The sequence below is a fragment of the Drosophila miranda genome, chromosome XR (genome assembly GCF_003369915.1).
Source record: "Drosophila miranda strain MSH22 chromosome XR, D.miranda_PacBio2.1, whole genome shotgun sequence".
Taxonomy (NCBI): domain Eukaryota; kingdom Metazoa; phylum Arthropoda; class Insecta; order Diptera; family Drosophilidae; genus Drosophila; species Drosophila miranda.
In genome coordinates this window covers 27,361,078-27,380,753 of record NC_046674.1, presented here as the reverse complement: position 1 = coordinate 27,380,753, position 19,676 = coordinate 27,361,078, and the positions used below count along the sequence as shown (strand labels likewise).

General features: G+C 44.1%; 1 protein-coding gene across 2 annotated transcripts in view; it reads left to right on the top strand.

Moving 5' to 3' along the window:
- The first annotated feature begins 847 nt into the window (after positions 1-847).
- The window catches only part of LOC108152373 (1-phosphatidylinositol 4,5-bisphosphate phosphodiesterase), a 53,836-nt gene continuing 35,007 nt past the window's right edge, over positions 848-19,676 (top strand). The window contains exons 1-3 of one of the 2 annotated variants that reach the window (XM_033386519.1): positions 848-957; positions 1,310-1,665; positions 12,613-12,659. The gene's annotated coding sequence lies outside the window, so the exon portion shown is untranslated. Of the gene's footprint in view, positions 958-1,309; positions 1,666-4,899; positions 5,413-12,612; positions 12,660-19,676 lie in introns of those variants that run through there. The other variant, XM_017281663.2, reaches the window with a different exon arrangement.

Genomic DNA, 19,676 nt, shown 5'->3' with positions numbered 1-19,676 from the left:
TCGTCTTTCGGTCAGCGTTGCTCTTTTGCTCTTTCGATGGCAGAAAATGTTGCTTGTAAAACATCTGCATGTTGCTAGAAAACATTAAGAGGGTGTACCGGTACAGCGTGGTAGAGCTTTTGCAACATGCTAGCCACATTTTTGGTACAATTATTATTATTGGGTACATTGGATCACATTTTAATTAAAATGTGTGTGTGTTTTTTTTTAATTTTGAGTAACTCTTTAAAGAACATTGTTCAGAAATAAGCATATTGTTGTGAAAAGTATTCAAAAAACAGAAGCTCAGATATTATGAAACAAAAGTATTTTCAAAATTAACTATATTCTGTTTAATTTTAAAAGAACTACCATTTTGAATGTTCAGTCCAGTCCATTTTTTCCTAAATAAATTCATATATAAAAAAAATATCTGACAATAAAATAGTCTGCAAATTGTTAAAAAAAAAAGAAACCATTACCATTGTATTTAACGAAAAAAATGTGTACATAGTACATATGTATATTTTGGTACATTTTGTTGAAAAAATATGGTACTAGCAACATTCGGATGGGCTTTCAGCAACATGCCGAGACCCGAACCCCACGTGTATACCATATATATTATTGTTCAGGCAAAAGAGCGCGCGAATTACCGTTTTGAATCGTGGAGACAGGTTCGTGGCGCCCGCTCGTGTTGTGTTGTCCCATTTGTTGTCCAACGTCCCATCGCACATCCGCAGCAACATTTGACTCGTGTGAGGCGAGGCGAAGCAGCAGCAGTGACAGCAGCAGCAGCAGCGGCCTCAAAAAGCGTCAGAACAGATTGCAGCAGCAGTAGAAGCAAATTAGAAGCAGTAGAGAAAGCAGTAGAGGAAAAGCAGTAGAAGCAGTAGAGGAAGCTTTAGTGACCAGAGTCTCGAGTCAACAGCCAGCCCGCCCCTGGAGCCGGAGTCAGAGCCAGAGACAGAGACAAAAGTTGGTAGCTGCTCCAACACCAAAAAAAAATCCCAAAAAAATCGCGCAAATTGTTATTCCTCTTTTCTGTTAACTGTTACTTTTACCCGCTCTCTTATTTTCATTCCCCGCCCAAAAACCCGCAAAAAACCCGCTCCATCGCATTGTTGTTGCTTTTGCGCCTACCGCCCCGCCGCTCTCTGCAGCAAGGAGGCAGCAGAGAAATAGAGAGATAGAGGAAGAGCGAGAGACCGACCCCAGAGAGAAGCAAAGAAATTTTTTTTGTTATTTATTTCGCGTGTGGCGCGTGTAAACAAATTCTCTCGTTCTCGGTGTTTTTTTTTGTTGCCAATTTTTTTGATTGTGTTTGCAGCGGTAAATGAATGAAAGTGCATAACGGGAAAGAAACCACAAAAGAAACTTAAATATAAACAAACAACGATAGACAGAAGAAGCAGAATAAAAAGGAAGAGCGAGAGCGGAGGAGGAGGAGGAGCAGCAGCAAGCGGCAGCAGCAGGCGGTAGCAGCAGGCGGCAGCAGCAGGAAATCCTCCGGAAAGGAAGGTAGAGATGAGGTAATTCCTCTCGAAGAAAAGAGCATCAAAGACCCTCCTCTCACGAGGAGAAGAAATTTCAACATATCTAGAAGAAGCAGCAGCAGCTGTAGCAATTCTCACAAAGAGCAGAGGAAAAGTGAGGAGCAGGAAGTAAGAAGGCACCGGACACCGGGTAAGAGGATTTCTTTGATCAATTTCATGTCCATAGATATAGATATGGATGCTATTTTTTCGATTTCCCTGAAAAGCCCGTTCCAACGCAAGCCCTGAATGCATTCGTGCAGCCTGCTTTTAGGCGCAGCACAGGGAACGGTTCGAATGAAAGGACTACCATCGGAACCAAGCCGCAAAGCTTTTAATAATAAGATTAGTTCATTAGTTCATTCAGCAACACAATATCCAATGCTTTGGTTGCACCATCTTTGGACACAAGAAATGTATTCCAAAAAAGATTTACAGTACCGAAATGATATAACATAGAAGTTTAGATACTACCAATTTTTAAAGATCGAAAATCGTATATTGCTTGTAAATTTGTACATAATCCCATAAAGGATTATTATTATCTGTTTTCTATGCAACGACTCTCATAGTTATGAAGCCTCTCAACGAAATTGTTGCTCATCGTGAGACTTTACCTAAATAGGCAGATCGGTTTTGGGAGCTAGCACAATCGGAAAAATGTATTACACCTAACACCCTGTTCTTACTCATAGATGCAGCACTTGTGCCTCTAAAAAACCATTCCGACTGGTTATTAGAAAGATACGGAAACTTTGGGGCGCTGGCATCACTATTGGGATTTTTTTTAAAGATACATGGATTATAGAATGAAGCTGGTATGAATGGGGGAGATATCTGCGTAGAAAAGATACCTTTTCTTTAACTCGAGAATGTATGTACAATGTACACACATATGTATATGTATTCTTTATTTGGGGTGGGAAATGCTTCCACGATGCCCATGTGGAGATGCATCTGGCACTGCAGCAGGGACAACGAGAGAGAGAGAGAGAGAGCGAGTGAAAGAGAGACACGATCGGGAGAGGATTTAGCACCCTTGTTCCCAGTGTTGATTCAGTTTTAATGCTAGGCTTCCTGTTGATCCACACCTTGGCATAATTATAGAAGGTATGTTCAATGGACAAACAACATATGTCGGTATGGCCTTACCTTCTAGCAATCTAGGGAGAGAGAGAGAGAACCCTACCTGGAAGCACACTCGTCGAACAAACGTTCTCCCTTTCGAAATCGAATTGTAAATTGATTTGCTCTATCACTATTCGAAAACTATTCCACTCCGTATCCACGCAGAATGCAGTGCGAAGCTTCACTGACACCACAGACACTCTGCCTCTTTACGATCACCCTCATCTGGCTGATCTGGCTTCGCGACATCCTGCCCCCGAGGCTACGTACATCGCCGACGCACTCGAACGGCATAGAACGTGGACTGGACCATGGAGACAGCTACTGGGCCCGTGGGGCTCATGGATGGGAGTCTGCTGCTGCTGCTGCTGTTTAGATCTAGAAGAGCTGGATGAGCTCCTATAGACCCCACGTTCTGGGGCAGCTCCTCTTGAGTGGTGAGCAGAGGCAGAGGCAGAGGTAGGGCTAGGACCAGGGCCAGGGCCATAAACGGGAGGGGAACGAGGAGAAGAGCGGAGCAAATACATAAGTAAATGAATAAATAATGTAAACAAAATATTAAATTAGAAGAAATTTACTTGTGCGCTCATGAGGAGGGGGATGGGAAGTGAAGAGTAAACAGAATTCGCACCTCTCCTCTCTCTCTCTCTCTCTCGCTCATGCCACTTCTTAATACAGTTTGAGCAGCACAGCGCATCAGCCAGACACTTGTTTCGCCACTCGCCGTCACCTTCCCCTTAACAGAAGCAACTGTAAAACAAAAGCAGCGAAGTAGAGCTGCGGCAAAGGTACACTTACAGTTAGATGTGTACATATGTACATATACATATGTACATATGAATATATGCGGTACCAGCTACATTTTCTTAAGGGTACATTGTACAGGTGCAGGGGATCCCAAATCTTGGTGCTCTCGATACACTTTTGACGAAAGCGTATTATGATTTCGGCCTGATGTTTGCGACATTTTGATCCTATTTAATTTTAAAGATATCTGGATGAAACTCTGCAGAGAATATGTCATATCTGATTTGAAGATAATCCAATAAATTCCAACGTTCAAGAATATGAAGTGTATTCCAGCTAAGAAAAATTTTATTTATCTAAAGATGTTCTTCGTCAAGCGGATTTTTAGCGAAGCTATGGGTCCGTAAGGTAAGGGTATCGAACAGTTTCGGTGCCTGCAGCTCTCACGTTTCGCCTCATGCTTGTTGTTCTTGTTTCCGGCCTTTTTGCCCACTGCGTTTGTTTGTTTGCTTTCTGCCGCTGCTCCCGACGCTGGCGTTGCTGTCTGCCTCCCTAAATTGCTCCCGCTGCTGATGGGGCTGCTGCTGCCGCCGCGATGTGGATTGTGCAATAAAAGCTACAATAACAAACAAATGGATCCACGTTACAGCCACACTCATCGAAAACTTCCCATATAGAGAGGGTGGGGAACAGGCCAAGAACAATAATCATATTTGCACTCGCTCTGGCTATCTCTCTCTCCCACGATCAGACGGCAGCGGGCACCCACGCACGCAGACACAGACACAGATTTAAGATAGAGAGAGTGCTTGAGAAGAAGAGCGCGCCATGGCCCAAGGTGTAATTAGGCAAGGTGGATGATTGCCCACCCACTCCTCTATATTAGCCATTTGGCTTACGGTCTTTCAATATCGCCTCCCACTGTGTCCCGCGTAAAAAAGCAATTGAATGAGAACTTTCTGGGGAAGCCGCACCCTCTCTTACTACACCTTGGGCAATGTTTTGTATTCGTTTTCGTTTGAAGCAAAGTATATTAAATATAAGGAAAGGCAATGCAAGATAGCAGCCACATAACGAGCAGAATAATGCCAAAGACTATACAATACCGAAGCAGCTATAGCAGCCGTTACCGAAAGGTGTACACAAAAAGTATTCTATTTTATGTACATACATATTTAGGTAATAAACATTTGAAAAATATATTACTTTCACTTGATTTTCATCCCGAAAAAATGTTGATATAAGGATTTTAGATATTTGCATTTATGTCCAACAAGAGAGTGCTTGCTGAAGGACTACCCCATAAGTTTTACCATGCGTTTGAATTTAAGCATTAAGTTCTCTTTTCTTTTTATCGCTCGGTTTTGCAGGGCTCATTAATGAAACGCGAAATTGAGCAACGCGCTGAGCTTTTCCGCTTGTCCGCGCTCGGAGAAAATTCGCACTCGCAACAAACAGAAGAGTGGGAGGGAGAGAGAGAGAGAGAAAGATAGTCAGCAGAGAGTGTCAACGGGAAAGCAGAAGAACGGTTTGGGTGCGAGAAGGGGAGCAGGCAACGTGTTTCGGTTTCGGTTTCGTTTGGCTCTGGCTCTGCCGCCGCCTCTGCTACACGGGCACGGGCCTAAAAAATATACAAAAACGTTTTCTTTTGTTGATTTTTTTATAGTTTGCAAAAAGTTTCATTGCGATCAAAGTGTTATATTTCTTTTTAGTGAAAAATAGAGAAAGAAAGGGATAGAAACAGAGAGAGTGAGAGCGCGAAAGAGAGTGTGATAAAAATGCAACAAATTCATTAGCCTCCAAGCGGCAATCAGGTGTCAGTGCCAGAGAGATAGAGAAAGAGAGACGAACGAGAGAGCAAGCAATCGGAAGAGAGAGGAGGCAAGAGAGCTCTCCTCGATCAATGCTGTTCAAACAGTAAGCGCCAAAAGCTGCTTACAATGCTTCTCAAACCCGCATATGCGAGTGCAAAGCAAACAAAAAAGGAAAAACGGAAAAACAAAACCAGAAACTAATTAAATACGTGAGTAAAGCACATACACAAAAGCAAACACACACACATACGTCGATTAACGGTTAAGATCTATAGAAAAGAGCAGGAAAGAAAGAGGGAGAGAGAGAGAGAAAGCATATAGTGTGGAAGCATCGATACTCTTTTTGTTATGCTTTTAAACAAAAAAAAAACCCCTGATATATCGATACATGACGTATTCGAAAATACGGCACTCAAAAGCTCAAAAGCCAGGTGTTCAAATGGCGAAATGCTAGGTGCCCTTCGACCTAATTTTGTTTGTTCTGTTTTTCAAAGAACTGCATAAAAGGGTTCCCAAAATCAGACTACTCTCTGCAAGGGTATACAAGGGACAATTTACAGTTGGGAATGAACTTTGTTTGATTCATAATTCGTTTGCATAAATTCTAGGGAAATTTCACGCCACTCCGATGACTAACCCTCCCGCCCGTTGCCCCTCCAAAAATAAAGAGAAAATAGTGAGAGAATAGAGTATCCCCGAAAGTTTGAATAATATCAGATAAGGAAAGTTATCTGATGTCTGCGCAAAAAACATTCTGTTCCCCAACAAGCGAGATTATGTCGGACCGTATGAGACAATAAAAATGCATTACCATAAAAATTAATCAAGTATAAAACTATTTATTCAAGATTATATTTGTACTAAAAAGTTCTCCAAATTACAAAATAAACAAACTCAAAATAGCCGTTATCGCTTCTATAACGAAATTGTGTCGTATTTATGGTGTTGTAAGCAGTAAATAAAAATACGGGAATTATCATAAATTTATCATTTATCAAGTGCTGGAGATAATTGCTTTGCTTTCATCGATAGATATGTACATCGCAAAACATTCAACCATTTCTCCATCCAGCAAGAGAGTTGTTGAATTACATTCTCTCATCGGATTGGCGGATTGGCGATTTCCACTAATTGCAAATGGTTTTGTTTGATTAAAGTTTTTGGGCTGCGGTTTTGCATGCTTAAATGTGTACAGCGTACCCCTTTTGTTGTCGTTATTGTTGGTGTTCAGGTTCCTCCATTATCCGATGAGCTGTTTGCAAATTCTCAATGATAATGATGATGATGTGCGTGATGTGATGATGATAATGATGTGGTGTGGTCACCAACCTCCCAGTACAAGTGCCAGTCCCAGTCCCAGTCCCAGTTCAATTTCCATTCCCATTGCAAGTTTCCCATTCCTACCTACCCATGTGGGCCACAGGCAGCGCACATTCTGACAATTACGGGCTCTCGCATTGCATTATGTGTTAATCTAGTTAATGCCATCAATTCGGCGGGCCTTTTGTCATCCGGCTCAGTTCACATCGCTTGAGTGGAGCCACCGCTTCTGTTCAATCAACCGGCGTTGGGGTTGGGGTTCGGATTGGGGTGCGCTTTCTACACCTCCTCCTGCTGCTGTTCGCAGTGAAATATACAGCGGTGTGGACGCGGCGTATGCGTAATTTCTTGTGTCACTTTCAAGCGAAAGTTAAATCCTTTGAAGTGTATTTACAGGGGCATATTCAATGTAAAGTAAACCAAAAAAATACAATAAATGATTCCTTTGCCCTGCTTCTATTTGCATCTTCAGTTGGGCTCTTTTTGGATCTTTGCTGCCTCTACGGAAACATTCGTTCTTAGAACTGTGGTTTGGAAAGAAAATGAATGAGAATATGATTTAGCTTGGCCTTAAATTTCCAGGAATATTGTCCCCATTGTCCCATTTTGAGTTTGATAACCGATTCGGAATGAATTTGAATTGAATTTGCGGTCAACCGCAAAGTGAGCAAAGTGACGAGAGATGCAGTTTGACAGTCACCAGATAGAAAGGGAGATCCAAGCGATAAATTAAATATGGATGAGTGTGACCCAATTTATATTTGAAAAAAACGTATCAAAAGGAATCATCCATAAACAAAGTGTGACAATTTTATTATAATCATCTCTACTACAAACTCGTGCTGTTTCTCGTCCATCAATTCGAGTCTTAATGAAAATTAGGAGATTGTAATACGAAAAATTGAAACCCATGCGTACCGGCAGAACCATAAAGTTCATAAGGGATCCTGCAGAAAGATGGCAGAAGCACCAGATCTATGGCATAGATCCTGATCCTGTCCAAAGTCCGACAATTAAAAAGCGGAACAATCCGATTGAATACTCATATTGAACATCGAGCGACTTGGTGATCGATTACATGGTTGCATTCAATACGATTGTATCCGTTCGCTTATGGGACTTTAGTGGTTTTTACATCGTGTGATACTAGTGTGCTGCTAATGGAAAAGTGATACAGAACTATATAGTGTTTGCAGAATTGAGATTAGAGACCTAAAGGTAGAGGGGAGCGAGATCCACAGAGCCGTTCGCTTATGGGTTATTGTTTGTTATTTGTTGTATTTTTTGTACTTTGGATTAAACGTGAAATGGAACAGAGATTTACAGGATTCATTTAGCTTTTTTCTTGGCCCTTCAGCACCCCTCCTCAAATTCGTTTGGTGATGCCAACCTCCTTCATGGCCTTAAAAAGTTCGGCGGACAGTCGTTCGGTCCACAAGGACCAGTACCGCTATGGCAGTATGCAGCCTGCTATGTCTCACGTGTCCTTTTTTTTTAGCAACTCGAGCATACAGATCATGCACCTCTGACAGAGTTGGGCATTCATCTTATTTTTGAATTCGAGGGCACGAAACTTGGTCTCTATCGGCAATGCTGCGGGTTCTGCTCGGATGCAGGGCATTCCGTGACATGACAGACTGGTGCGGCAATCTGCTTGAACATGCGTTGCAGTTGCTTCGTCTTCAGCTATAGCTGTGCCACTTTTCGGTATAAGTGTATGAAAAAATAAGTGTTGCTTGGCTCCGTGAACACCTGGCTTGCAACCACTATTGAATGGGGTCTATCATTGGGCTGTTGAGTGCACACTTTTAGGACTCGTATGACTGTTTCCTCATACGTATATGGAAATGTTGTGATGGCCAGGTATTAAAGTGTTGGAAGAGACCCCTAGCCTCGGTATGAGTGCGTTTGCTAGAACAGCAGTTTGGGCAGCTAGCTGATCCGATACGCGCTTAAGAGGCAGATCATGTTGCTGTTCAGAAGGAATGTGTAACATAAACAATAGTTGTTTATGTCACTGCGTTTATATAACAGAGCATTACATATGTACATGCATGGGCTCGCTACAGGGGGGGAAAGAAGTGCAACAGCATCCAATGATTGGCAACCTCGTTGCCTCGATGATGCCACCGCGCTATAACTCGTATTCCTTTAATGATTCGCCTTCAACTCATTTCCGTCATTCACTTTCACTCCCAATCCTGTCCTTTCAGGCCCCTCCCCTCCCCCCCCCCCCATCCCCCCCCCCTTCCTTCTCTCTCTGCTGTCGGCACTGCGAAAATATCAAACGAGCAAAATTACATTATTGACTTACTGACGTCGTTGCTTGGGCCTTCGCTTTCGCTTTCACTTTGGCTTTTGCTCCTCCGGTTCTTCCTTTGGTTTTTGGCTTGGCTTTTTTTTTATGGCCATAGCACCGCACCGCACCGCACGCCATTTTGACAGTTTGAACGCTTTGCAAATAGACCGTCAGGAGGCGCATAGCATGGCATGGCATGGCGTTGACGGCCGTCGCCTGTCGTCCTCGTCCTCGTCACCATCATCGTCCTGCTGCCTGATAAATGCTTACCGGGAACGCCGGGGACCTGTGATATCAGTCGACGGATTGGGGGGCAAGTGCCGGGGCGTATAGTACTATAGATTGGGGAGGGGAAGGGGGACGGGTACGAGACTCCGGGGATAGTGTAGTTTAGATACGTTTTTTTTTTCCGGACAAGCAATTACCTGAGTACAACGCTGCAGACGGCGGCAGTAGATACAGATACAGCTACAGATACAGGCCAGGGGCAGCAGATACATCGTAGATTAGATACGGAAACGGTACAGATACGGGAAATGAGTCTTATCTGCATCGATTAATGCCGAATGTATCTTGCAGTTTACGCGCCAAAAGAAACATATTCCATTAGATGGAGTACATTGTATGTTGTATCTGTTTGGTCCTCATTTCCCTTAATCATTGGGTTTTCTAATAACTTATTTCGATTGGGGTTCCGTTTGAGTGTCCTCATCTTATCTGTAGACACACCACTGAATCCTTTCGCTTAGGGAACATATTTGTACAGCAAATGGTGCCCGAAGGGTCACGAGTGACACCACAAGAATTGTATCTTCCGCTTGCATTAGCATATGCCTTTTGTATCTATGCAGCTGTTGGCGCTTCAAGCGCATCTCAATTTTATGTCAAGCAACCGAAAGCATGCAAATAGATGTATCTTTGGGCAGTGATAACTATCTGAAGGGGGTAACCATTTCCAAGTGGCTATCATGGGCACTCTAGATGCAGGTATCTCTTGGATACGTTCACGCTTTGGCTATGGCTTTCAATTTGATCAAAAGATTGCTGCTAGGCGGAAGGGCCCACCTTGGGGTGTGGTGTGTGGGTTTTTGGAGCTGGGGGATTTCTGGGGAAAAAAGGAGAGGAAAATCGAATCAGTCTTCAACATAATACGCACACACACACACACACACACGCACCGGCAGACACAGACAATGAGAGAGCAAAGTGAACAATTTTATTAAAGCATCCGTGTGTTGCGTGAAAAGCCAAAAGGTTTTTCCTACCGAGAGAATTTCTGCCTTCCCGAGCCCCACCGCAAAGGGGGCTGTGGCATGTCCGCTTGATTGACTCACTGTGAGAGGGTGCGGGGAGTGGGACAGGGGAGCAGAGCACAGGAGAGGAGTGTCCTTGGCTGCATAGTTTTAATTAAAATATCATTAGGGCAACGAAATGAATGCCCTGAGAGCCCTGAGAGACCTGAGAGAGAGAGGCGCATAATGGTCCAACCAAAACCACGAAGGATGAAGGCTGAAGACTGAACACTGAACACTGAACACTGAAGGATGATGATGGGGCAGCGGCGTGTGGCATGTACAAACATCATCAAACTAATTATGAGGCCAGAGAAAACCAGGATATAAAACGCAGAAATGGGAACAGGAAACGGCCAGCAGGGGGCAGCCTCTGGAATATCTACGACTACGAGTATCTTTTGCATATGAAAGCAGTTCTGAAATTGGAACATTGCCCTCTAACCCCGTCAGAAGCAGCAGTAGCAGCACCAGACCATGCCCAGGCACAGTACCCCCCCGTTTCCCCTGCTCATTGATTAAAAGTTTTCACAAAGTAAACACAGGAGAGGCACAGGACTGCCACAGGAATACAGGCCAACACGGAGGGATAGGGAGTAGACCATAGTCATCGTCATCATCATCATCGTCATCGTCATCATCATCATCTCTGGACCATCCACAAATGCAATTTGCACTCAAAAGAGTCGCAAAAGTTGGAACTGAATTATTCAATGTTTTTTGTTGTGAAGGGAAAGAGAACCCCACTCTCACGTCTCCACCTTCGAAAAGATGTGGAAACAAAATTCTACACGCGGAAAAAATACTAAATATTCCTGGATATTTCTGCAGAAATTATATTGTTCTCTCTTACAGTGTGGCTTAGCTGCGAATGGAGGGCTCTTTCGATCTATCTTCCAGTGTGGATTAGCTCCAAAGGGAGGGGTTTGTATGCGAGAATTTATAGTTGATTTCTTGTTTAATATCAACTGAAATTCACTTGCTCTCTCTCACAGTGTGGCTTAGTAGATTCATTGTAGTTTTTGGTTGGCATTTATGGTCATCAATTTTTCTAGGTGTAACAGAAAAATGTCCTGTGTCCTTTCTGTGAGACTCTGTGAAGGGCGTCTGTAGGCGTGGCACTTGACGGCACAGCAGTGTGTATGTGCCACAGCCTCTTACTTCCTCCATCCTTCCACCCTCCTTTCTCCATCTTTATTTTTTTATTTATTTTTTTTTTTTTTTTTGCAATTTCGCTGCTCATTTGCCAGGTTTTTTTTTATTTGCATAGCCACGTCGGCTCCTGCTCCTCCACTTACCTTAGCAACATCCCCATCCCCATCGTCATCCCTATCGTCATCGCAGTGCCTGCTGCCTGCTGCCTGCTGCCTCCTGCTTTAGCCTCCTTTGCCTCCCGCTTCTGTTGTATTTTATTTTATTTGCATTTGTTTGTAAATGATTAACAAAGAGGTTAATGTGCACAGGGCGGAGCACAGAGCGAGAGATAAACAGCGGCACAAAAAGAGGCGCCGCCTCCCCCGTATCCATATCCGTATCCGCATCCGCATCCGAGCCCCCTGCCTCTGGCCTCTGCAGCATTTTATCGAGGGAGTAAAAACAGCTGGAGCAGAAATCGTGCAGCAGAATGTAGATTAACACACTGAAAACAATAAATGATGAACAACAAAAGATGTTTTTAACTTTCGAGACGGTCTTGAGTGTTTCTCTAAACATTGAGAGCATGAAAACGCTCAGATGCAATGATACAAAGTGCATATCCATCAGATATGCCAACGTACAATACTTGTTTGGTCACTAAAAGGGATACGGGTACGTTTGAACACTCCTCTATCATCCTATTTGCTGAGTGCTCTTCGAATGCTGAATTCGCTATGAAATTCCCCATAAGCGAACGGACACATCTGTTTCGAATGACAAGCAACAGAGGGACGCGGAGAGCGCCTATACGCCACGAAAGATTCGAAGGCATAACCGAAACATAACATCACATCTAAAATAATAATTGACGACTCATCATCTGCGGCTATCTGTCGTTTGCATTTATTTCGCTCAGTGCATTACAACTTGGGCCAAAGGCAGGCAAAGAAATGGAAATTTAGTTCATTAGGCACCAGCGTTGATTTCTTTTTCGTGTGTGTAGAAAAGCGGGAGAAAAAGTGAAGTGGAAGGGAGAACGAGAAGGAGAGAGAGAGAGAGAGAGAGAGAGAGAGAGAGAGTGAAAGTGTCATCTTCAGGAGATGCAACATGGAATGACCTTCACACACACACACAGATTTGTTTCTCCTCTTGTGGGGGGTTGCCTTTTTTTGCTGGTCCCTTTTTTTTTGATTTGAAAAATTAAGGCCAAATGCAGAGGATGAAAGACTCATTCAAACACGAGGTCTTGAGTGGTATGCGCATATGTTGCATGTCTGTAGAATCCATCCTTTATATACAAATGTACATTTTTTGTTTGCTTTTTTAATATTTGTTTTACACATTTGAATTTCTATTTGCAGCTTGTTGCCATTTGGTTGGACCTCTAGCTCTATGCTGAATGTTTTGGGTAAGTTCTGGATGTATTAAATATGAGAAATATCGATAAGATACTCGCTAAAAAAGATACAAATCGACTGAAATGGATAAGAGCGATACAAACATCTGCAAATCGGGAAAAGTCTCTACAAATCAACCAAAAATATATACAAATATACAAATAGTATAAGACTCTTCGATATATAAAATAGATATAACATTGCTAAATATCGATAAGAATATGAGAATACCGATACCGATATATGTACATAGATAGGTGTATATGTTTATGTCCAGAGGATAGGCGGGAGAGTGTTACTAGCGAAGTAATTTTTGTTTGTTTAGTAAGCACAAAACTGAGAATAAAAAAAGATAAAAATCGATAAAAATATGAGAAAATCTTACAAATCCGTAAAAACCGATAGATTTCGATACAAATACAAATCCATAAGAATAGAATCAGATCGTTTAAAGACAGATAGTCTTCAGTGCACCATCGATAATTGAGCTTGAACGAATGAATCGATGAATCGAGTGTATCGCAGGAGAAGAGCATGCAATTTTGTTGCGGAAACTTTTCCGTGTCAATACCCGAGAATCGATTACCGAACAGCTCCTGCAGCTGCTGCTGCTTCAATCCTGCCTCCTAATTCCATTAATTTCTTTGGTTTTAAGTCCTGGGTCCTGGGCTGCTGTGTGTGTGGGATCCGGGACTCAACCTCAGCACACTTTTTGGGGTCGGAAAAGCTGAAAACTTTCTTCCTTTTTTGGTTTTTATTATTTTATTATTATTTTGCTTTGTTCGCTTGTTCGTTCGGTGCTTTATGTATATTTCATATGTGCTGGCATCGCGAGGGCTAAAAGTTTTGTCATGGATTTTCGGTGGTCGCCTCATGCGGCACGCCTCAACGTACGGAACGTACGAGAGTATGCAACACACTTGTGGCTCATGTTGTATTAATATAATCACTTTGGGAATTTTATCCCCAAACGAGGACGAATATGAGAGAGCTGGAGACAGAATAGAGCAACACAGAGAGTCAGCAACACGGAGCAGAGCATGCTAAATGGATATTAAACTATACCTTTTTGTTTTTTGTTTTTGGAATGGAAAAGGAAAAGGACTGCTGCTGCTACTGCTCCCCATTCGAGTTTATGCTCCGTGTCCGCAGTCCCTGATTATGACAGTTACATGTCGTGTGTGGGTGTGTGGGTGTGTGGGTGGGTGGGTGGATGGGGGCCTGGTGAGTCAGTGCCCCACTTCCCCGAACAACCACAACACCACCAGCTTCTCCTTCTCCTTCTGCTTCTGTGTCTGCTTCCACTTCCGAGGCATTATCTGCACTTGAAGCTCCATTCCGACCACTCTCCCACTCCCCACTCCCCACTCTCCTCTCCATCTCTTTGTGGCTCAACAAAAGGGTTAAACAGATTTTAATGACCCGCTAACTGGCTGGAAATGAATCGGTTGAGGTTTTTTTGGGGCGATGGGGCGGGAAGCTCACTTTCCTCGCCTTGCCTGTAAACTTTGACCTCTTAATTACTGTTTTCATGATTGAATTGAACGATTGAGAGCCAGAAATCGAAAACCATGACATTTGCAGGGATCGTACTATCTGCCACATGGTGTCACACGTGACTGGCAATTTATCATGTGTCCACTCGCTTAGGAAACATTTATGCAGGACACAAGCATAAACAATTCATTGGATGATTCGAACAGGCGTCCAAGACGCGTGTGTGCACATCAAAATGGAATGAAATGGAACTTTTGTATATGCTTTTCCCCCCGGATATATTCCGGATACACATATTATATGTACTCTGTCTCTCTCTCTCCTTCTTATGGGGGCGCCTCTTTGTGGGGGCCCACAATTGTAGGGTATTCAAAAAATTGTATTAACTTTCAAAAGTTTTCTAATCTCACTTTTGCCTTTTCCGGTTTACAGGCGAGCAGAGCTACCCTTCGGTTCGGTTCCCATTCCCTCAGGTTTTTTGTTAGGGGCATCCCTTTTGTTTTCAGCCTCGTTTTTCCCTTTTTGTCATAATTTTGGGGCATGTTAATTTGCCGGGCTTATGGCTTTTGAGTGGCGTGCCGTGCGCCCAGTGCCTGTGCCGGTGTCGGTGCCATGCGTAGCCTTGTCCGACCCTCAAACGTTGCTGCTGCTCGGTCTCTCTCTCGCTCTCTTCCTCTCTTCCCTTCCATTATTCCACTTTTGGCTTGGGCAGAAATAACACACGGACACACACATACGGATGGATGGGTGGCCATCAAAAAGTGTAGCATACAGTTTTGCGTCGCTTATGTAATGCTCAAGCATCTGACGGCGTTGTCTGCCCTGCCCCTGTCCCTGTCCGCCCTTCTGTCCGCCGTCTGCCTGCGCCTTGACTTTCATGCGTATGCAAAAGTAGAGAGAGAGAGAGAACGCAGGGAATAGAGCGGTAGAAAGCAACAGAAAGATAGCGAGAATAAAGGAGAAACAGAGAGAAAAAGAAAAACAAGAAACACGGGAGAATGAAGAGCAGGACGGGTAGGGGGAGGGACACACAGTGTGTGTGTGTGTGTGTGTGTGTGTGCGAATGGACCTACGGTGCTACGTGCACATACATTAAACGGCCGCCTAATGTCGGCGTCATTAGCCGCGCCACCAACACCGACACCGACAACACCCAGGCCCACAGCCACCCCCATCCACCCCCATCCACCCCGTCCATCCCCACCTACCCCCTCGCCCACACTATCCTTCTTTGTGCTCCTTTCATTTTCCACCTTGCTTCGTTTTGCCAGCCTGCCGGCCTGCCACCCGCCGCGCCCTTCCGTCTGCTCCATGCAGCAGTCCCAGTAGTCGATTTTTGCACTGAGAGAAGTGCAATGGGGTGCCCGCCTGGAAGCTAGATTATTCGAGGGATTCATAATCGATTCAATTGAATGCCCCTTTTTCTACCCGAATCGACATAAGATTGTACTGGAATTTTGTTTCAATATTCCATAATCCCCCAATATTTCCAACCCTTTCCAGAACCGGTACTGTACACTGCTCGTCAATATGTTACACGCACCCATTCTTGCATTAAAATTTGAATTAAAACATTTTATTTTTAAACAATTGAAAAAAAGTTGATATGCAAAAACTTTGGTTATTTAATGAGTCTTCAAGTATGTTATTCCAAAAAGTAGAGAAATTTAGCAAAATAATGTTTTTTAAACAGTTTCTTAAATCTGTGTTAAATAGAGTACTTTTTTTTGGTCACTAGAATAGACGCACTAAAACTAATTAGTTTTTTGAAGGAAAAGTAACTTATATTAAAATTCAATTTTTAGATATTGTAAATCTAAGATTTATTGGAAAAAGAAAACAAATCTAAACACTTTCATATATCCGGTCCTTCAGCGAATGGTACAGAGAGTCTACGTAGTTTAGGGAAATCTCGCTCCAGGCAGTTTTGCTTTCCTCCTTCGTATACTTTTCGCGCAAGCCAGCTCCATACATTTTCCATTACGTTAAGATCTGGAAAGATCTGGCAAAGTCATGATATTAACGTTTTGACTGGCAATAAACGACTTCACAACTCGAGCGTTATGAATCGGGGCAATATATTGTTGAAAAATCCATGGGATTGGTCCAAAGAGATCATTTAACTTTGGCAATACGGATTCCAACAGTGTTGGAATCGTTTATATAATCGATTTACAAACATAAAAACCCGTTAATGACTGAGACACTGATACATCCGATTCGTAACCATTTGCCAACCCCAGAACATCTCTCCACAAACAAATATTTGATCCTATACCCGTTTCCACAAGATGGAAATTTCTCTAAGTGAACGGCTCCTTTGCCCCCCCTCTCAGCGAGAGAGGCGAGAGAGTTGACTTTCGCATTAGGAACAGCCACTGGCACCGCCACACCGTGTGGCACAGTGTGTGTGTTTTCTCTATTGGTAGTTCTCTCGGAGCTCTGCTCCCTTCACTCTGCCTTGAATTATGGAGCCCAGGAGTCGCCGCCGCCTCGATCCAACGATCAACTTTGATGGCTTTTGATGGCCATAATGGCGGTAATGGATCGCCACTCATCCACTAACGTAATGCTGATGACATCTAGGGAGCCAAGCTGCTGCTGCACTCCACAGCCGCAGCCACACAGCCCCCCCGTGTCGCTGTGCCACAGAACAAGCCACAGGAGGAGGCAGCAGCAGGAGGAGCCGAATGAGGACAACCACACAAGGCAGGCAGGCTGGCAGGCTGGCAGGCTGGCAGCCAGCATCTCTCTCTTGTTTGACTAATGATTTACAAAATATCCTGCTGGGCCTCTCTCTCTCTCTCTCTGCTCCGTCACATGCACAAAAGACTCGAAAGGGAGGCTCCCCTTTTGTAGCCTTTTTTCTTTTCTGGGCCGGGCCTCTTTTTATCTGTCGATTTGATGGCAATTACCCCGTAGAAGCAACAGCATCCCACATCCACCATTCAAGCATTGAACCGAACCATTCAAGCAGCAGTCACTGACATATCTAATCGGTATGGGTATGGGGTATGGGCCACCGGATCAATGTCAACAGGCCCATCAGGACGACTCGAACGTCTTCTACTACTCGTACTCGTACTCGTAGTCGTACTCGTGCGAATATACCCGGTCTTCAATTAGAAGCTGGCTGGCTACGAGTGCAATCAAACGCGTGTATCGAGGACGAGGCAGCGCACAGGACGACGACGTGTCTATGGGCCGACATGAATGTCTAACCATGTCTAACGCATTATTTACACAATACGCCCAAGTTAATTGGTGCCAATGGAAGGACCTCAATGAACCCCAATCCAAGCAGCGCCCACCCCTTCACCCTTCGGTCCTGCCATCCTGCCATGCTGCCCTTCAGTTTGGCAGACGATGTTTGTGTTCTGTTTATAAATGGATACGTTACGAGGATAGTCGGTGGGTTGTCTCCCCATCCGCAAGCCGGCGAAAGTGTGCGCAATTAATTATTTGTCATTGGTTTTCTCCCAATTCCTCATCCCACCCTTCCACTCTTCCACTTGTATTCTCTTTCTCTCTCTCTCTCTCTCTCTGTTGGGCTCTTGACTCACTCTGAATGACGTGCAAACGTCTGGAGGGTCGCGTCACTTGTTTAAGGACTCCATGCACCGGATTTACGTTTGACAGGGAGTGGAGTGGCTTTACGCCAAGATCAGCGATAGGGAATCGCTTGGAACAGCGGTGGGGCAGGCTTCGAGCATTAAGGTGCCGCGTAATGCACACGACATGCATGTTGTCTCTGAGCAAGCAAGAGCAAGTAGAGCTAGGGCGAATAAATGAACCTAAAATTAGCAAGAACTCAATTACCGTCAATGTGGGACCAGTAATGCTCAAGGCAAGGCTATGGTGGAGACTCCATGATGTGGCGGGCCTCGGACCAGAGTAGTTCCAAAAGGAGAATGGTCTGTGCATGTGCCAAAGGCGATTTCAGACTCGTTAGAGTTGATCAGGACCAATCGCAGCTGGGTGTGGATGATGTGATCTCGAGGCTGTGTTGTAGTCGTCGAAGGCGTGGTGTGATTTCCAAAGACAAAGATACCAAGATAAGAAGAGATGTAATCAAGGTTTTGTTGCTGTGTAGATGCTGCTTAAGATATGTTTTTTGAGTGTAAATAAGTGAAGAGTATCGCAGGAAAGGATATAGCAAGCAAAGGGTTGCAAAAGGCTACCTCCAAAAAGTTGGAGCAAGCAAAAGGCGACTGCAAGAGTGTGTGATGTCTGTATTGTTTATATTTAACGATAGTTTTTGTTTGTTTTATTGGCAATCAAAGCATTGTCTAAGAATTTGTTCATTTTCCGCAGCTTTGGTCACACTAAAAGTACGGTCATCATCTCACGAATGGCACCCGAATCTCCTTTGCTTAGAGCGAGTTGAATATGAGTCGTCAAGAGACCTGCTGCGTCATGCTGTTTTGGTCACACCAAAAGTACAGTACCGCACGGGATGCCGTCATTGGTGACTATTGACAACTGATAATGGCTGTGCTATATAGGAAAGATGCCCAGGAAAGATGGAGCGAGAGAAGAGACCAAAGCGGCGGCTTGTCGTTCAGCTTCCACTCAAAATTGACTATTGACAAAGCAAAAATATTTAGACGGTAGGTCGGCGCCTTCTGTTGTGGTGTTTGCTCTTGCCCCGTGCCCCCCGCTCACTCACTCACTCACCCTGTGCCTGTGGCACCCGAAGTTCGTTGTCCTTTCGGAGCCAGAGGAGCACTTTCACGCGGAGGGCCCTGCCCTGTGCTGCGTCTGTCTGCGGTGCTTGCTTTGCCCATCAGTTTATTGTTGATGGGGCGCTGAAAACGATTTCCGGGCCGCTCATTAACTTGTAGCAGCTCTAAATTGATTTATTTCTCTTCTGACGTTCTGGCGTTCTGGCATTTTGGCATTCTGTTTTCTATTTTGTTTCAAAAACAATCCATTGTATGAGAGCATAACTATATCTGATTCGAATGGTACGTATTTATAGTTATAGATGACAGAAGGAGTCGCTGGACTTGGGCACACTCCGGCGGCACTCCCTGGATCAAAGCGTGAACGTATCCAAGAGATACCTGTATCGAAAGTGCTCCCAATAGCCCCCTTCAGATAGATATCACTGCCCAAAGATACATCTTTTGGATGCTTTCGAGTGCTTGGCATACAATTGAGATCCACAACAGATACAGAGATACAAAAGGCGTATCCATGAGATATGCCAACCGTTGCAGCAGATGCTTAATGCAGGCGAAAGATACACTCCTCCGTTAAAATACTTGAAGATCCCCTGGTACCCCTGCGGGCACCATTCGCTGTACAAATTTCCCCATAAGCGAAAGGGATCTACCCTCATCCTTCTGGAGGGAACTGTGGGTGGCCTTTGATTGTTAATTGGAAAGTCGAGTCCAGTGTCCCCCAATTAGAGAATTTTGTCGACCAAATGCACACACACACACACACACACAGAAGATAACTCTGAGTATCCGGGTATCCGTGAGTGCGAGAAGTATCTTGGTTCTGGTTATTTACTTTTAGCCATG